A 4,509-nucleotide genomic window follows, 5' to 3' on the forward strand; every position below is an offset into this window, starting at 1 on the left:
TCCCTTAATAATAAAAACCTTCATTTAAAAACTGCATGTTGTGTTCACTTGTGTTATCTTTGACTAATATTTAAATTTATTTGATGATCTGAAACATTAAAGTGTGACAAACATGCAAAAAAAATAAGAAATCAGGAAGGGGGCCAACACTTTTTCACACCACTGTATATATATTGTAGGTTATAATCTTATGCTTATTATTGTTAACTAAAACTAAAACCATAAAAACAGTTTAATACTTGAAAAAAAATTGTTAACTGAAGTAAAATAAAATGTAAAGAAAATTGTAACTTCTTTTATTTCAGCTAGTTGCCAACATTTCTCATTTTTAGAACTAAAACTAAATCTAATAAATAAAAATTCATAAATACTACATAGAATATTTAACAAAAATAATAAAAATGACAAAAACCACAGCAAAATTACTACAAATTTTACTCATATTAAAGTGAAAACAGAAAATATAAAGAAAAAAAATAAAAACAAAAGCTATAATAGCATGTCAGTGATATTAAAGGGGTCATATGATGCTGCTAAAAAGAACATTATTTTGTGTATTTGGTGTAATGAAATGTTCCCACATAGTGAGGTGGACATGTGGGGGCGTGTTAGAACGAGGCGTTTTAGGTAGGTGTGGCTGACTCTGAACTTTTATAAAGAATATCTCTTTGGAATTGAGACTTTAGTCTTTGCAACTTTACAGATCTTCTTTATGCACCAAGAGCTTGTAGCACTCCAAAGAGAAAGGAAAAATTGAAATCGCATCATATGACCCCTTTAAAATAACACTGCTTGAAGGTAACGTAAGTTATTGAGTTCATTTGTATGTACAAAAGTATCAAAAATCTATCTATCAAAATAGATAAATATAATATAAACAAAATATAATGAACTATCAAAAATCAGTTAATTATAAATGACATGAGATTTTCTCAGGTTTTGTTGTCAGAGAGAAAACAGACAGGTTCAGACTGACTGAAGCACAATAAGTGTTTAAACGGACAAAAATCTCCATGTGCTGATCAGGTCTGACTTTGACCTTTCTCTGATAAGCGCTCGTTTCAGCTCATTAAGAGGAATCAGTGTAAAGATGTGCATGTAAATGTGCTGACGTATTCGTATATGTGAATGGTTCTTGCACTGCATGTTTTGAGAGCAGTGTTTTTGGTTCTAAGTTCTTGGTTGAGATTGGACAGCGTTTTATAGACAGCGTTTGTCTGTATTTCAGTGAGTTTGCATCCTCTAATGTAATATGCAGCAGCAGGTGGCGGGGCGTCAGTGACACCGTAGACCAGGATCATCACACACACACACACACACACACACACACACACACCCATGTAGTCCTGCTGAAACCCACAAAGGGCTTTAAATAACGGTGCATGTTACCCCCGCTTTCGTGGTCTCCAATTAAACAACTATTTGTGGCCTTTGGCAGTCTTGATTGTTTAGCAAGGGCCAATTTAAATACCACTGTATTTTTGGCACTACGAAATAAATGCATGCATGTTCTAAAATGCAAGCTTTCTTTATGTTTTGAGTCTGTGCATATGATTTATCGTTCATCTGTGGTTGATTTGATTGGTAGCTGTGGTGTTATGTGTGTGTTGCTCTGCATCAGTGTGTATGAAAGTTATTCATCCGTACGGTCGGATTATACGGACAGCACATCCCCTTATATGGCTGCTTCATTTCCAATGCTTTTCCTGCCCACAGTGCCATATACATTGATAAAAATATATATTTAAAAAAAATGCATTGAAAGAGGTGTTTATATTGGTAATTCAATGGTGCATTCACGCAACGTTATTCAGTTTTAATGCATTTTCTCGTTTTCACACATTGCTGCAAAAATGAAGTTTAAAATATACAATGATTTGCTTCCAGATCAAAACTAAAATCTTAAGTTAATTTACAATTTAAGAATAACTGAGGGAAAAACACAATTATTCAACTGTTTTTAAAATACTATGAAAAACAAAAACAATAAAATTTATAAAAAATGCAGTTAATTACAATTCAAATCTCAATAAAAAATAAAACGCTACAAAATTGACGATGTAATGATGAGTATGTTTTGTAATTTTCAAAACAATCAAAATCATCACACACTGAGGATTTGTTTTATTTTGTCACAAAAACTATATAAGTAATGGACAGAAAAAGGAGAGAGAAAATGATGAAATAAAATGAATGCAATTTTTATCTTTAAATGTCATTTTTTAAATAGCATGCATATGATATACTGGTTGTCCTCGACTTCCTTGTTTTTCCACACTGTCATGATGTCAACCTTCCACTCATATAGTAGCAGTATTGGATATGTATGTAAAGGTAAATAGTTCTCCTTCAGAGGACATAATGGATGAGAAATGTGCGCAGAAACTCACACCGACTGCAGCTTCCTTATTAGGAGTTTCTGCTGAAAGATTTCCACATAGTTGAGCTCTGAATTGATCAGATCTGAAGAATGCATTCGTTCGATACGCCACTACTGTCAGTCGAGAGCGAGAGAATGCATGTGTGTGCATCCGCATCGACGGAAGTGGTTGTGTGAGTTTATCTGTGTGTGTGTGTGTTGTATGTTTGTTTAATCGTGTAACTTCAAGCTCAGCGTGTTGAGGTGTGCATGGAGCCTAGAATGCATTTCTCAGCCCACATATTAAAAATCCTTAAAAATCTGGTTCTTTGGTCTTGCGGTTATTAATCTTCACCCATTAAAGTTTGTTACATTCTATATCATCCTTCCTTTTAGTGACAGACACAGTTGTAGCCATACTTTTGTCTGTCATCGATACGCTCCATTTATAAATCTCGCTCTGCATCTCATGGAAATGCTTTTTGTTTCAGGGAAATCTCAAAATCTGCTGTCATTACTGATATAAATCTACTATGGGATAAAAGGTTTTTAAAAAGTCAGAATTGCGAGATATAAAATGAGTATGGCGAGATATTAACCTGCAGTTGTGCGTTTATAACTCGCACTTGTGATATATAATATTGCAGTCTGAGAAGAAAAGTTGGAATTGTAAGATATAAAGTTGCAGTTGCTGGAAAAACGTCTGAATTGTGAGATAAAACTTGCAATTACTTTTTTATTTTTTTATTTGTGGTGGAAACAAAGAAAAAATGTGAGATGTAAACTCTTGCTGAAAAATTAAGCTGAAAAAAGTTTATATACAGTATATAACTGTACACTAAGCATCAGAGCATCACTGAATTGAAGGGAGGCCACAGCCACTTGATTTTTATGTTTTTTACACTCGTTTCTCTAGATAAAACGTCATGTAAAATAAAGAATATAGTATTTTCAGAGAGTAGTCACTCTGTTGGCAGCATGAGATGTGTCTCAGTATTACTCAATTTTTCCGCAGTTAATGCTGAGTGTTATGTAAGACAGATCGGAGTTTGACATTCAGTGGGATTTCCCTTGATGTCAGTGGCTGTTTCTTGGCTTTTCATCACACTGCTCTCTTTGTGCCACATGGAAGTCACAGTAGCGCTTTCCACTTAAGTATCGAGGGGTCAGTCTATAAATGTCTGTGTGTCTGAGCGGCTGTGCTGCTCAAAGGTAATATCTGACCACACAAAGAGCTCCTGTGTGCTGAAGGCCGTTCTGCTGGCTGAAACCTGTCCCTGGCCTTGTGTGCTCGCTCTCTCTCTCTATCTTTCTCCACATGTTTGTGCACACAAACAGAGAGTAGGTAGTGATTATACTTAATCAGCTGAGTTCACACTGATTCAGAGTGATTATCCTGATTTGAATGAGGATGAGACATCACAGGAGCGCAGAGGAAACTGCAAACAAACTCTGATGAAGCGTCTGTTAACCAATGAGAAATTCATCTTCTTCCACTTCATTAAAACGGTCTCATTCATCATGCAAACGCATCCATCTCAATGCACTCTCCTGTTCAGTTAATGTGAATTGTAGTTGCACATATGCATGCACAGAAATGTCCTCTCACTGTCTTTGTCTACACACACACTCACTCACACACACACACACACACACACACACACAACCCCGGGTGTCGGAACGTGGACGGCATGGACTGTTCTAGTTCTGAAGGATGTCACCACATCTGTCACTTCGAGAACATTCTCTCCCCATCATTTCCCAGATCTGTGCGTGTGTATGTGTATGTGTGTGTGTGTGTGTGTGTGTGTGTGTGTGGTTATTCGTAAAGTGTGATTCATGTGTGTAAAGGTGAGATATAGAGATAAAATGAGTCTGAGGCTGATGATGCACGAGGCAACTTTTTGAGCCATTTTGCCGGGCAACGTTTTTTGGGCAATGTTGCTTGGGCACTTTCCCATTGAGAATGGGTAACACATTTCTCTCTGGATGCTTTAGATCGGTCGTGGGCCCTGTGTCTCACCTGGTTGCCTGTTGATGACAACATTGCCCAAAAAGTTGCCCCGTGTATCATCAGTCTGAGGGTCTGAGTAAAAAGTACATTTAATTTCCATCACATTAAAATGAACATTTCTGTCTTTGTTTGTCTA

This window comes from Sinocyclocheilus anshuiensis, unplaced genomic scaffold (assembly GCF_001515605.1).
Source record: "Sinocyclocheilus anshuiensis isolate Anshui unplaced genomic scaffold, SAMN03320099.WGS_v1.1 scaffold181, whole genome shotgun sequence".
Lineage (NCBI taxonomy): Eukaryota > Metazoa > Chordata > Actinopteri > Cypriniformes > Cyprinidae > Sinocyclocheilus > Sinocyclocheilus anshuiensis.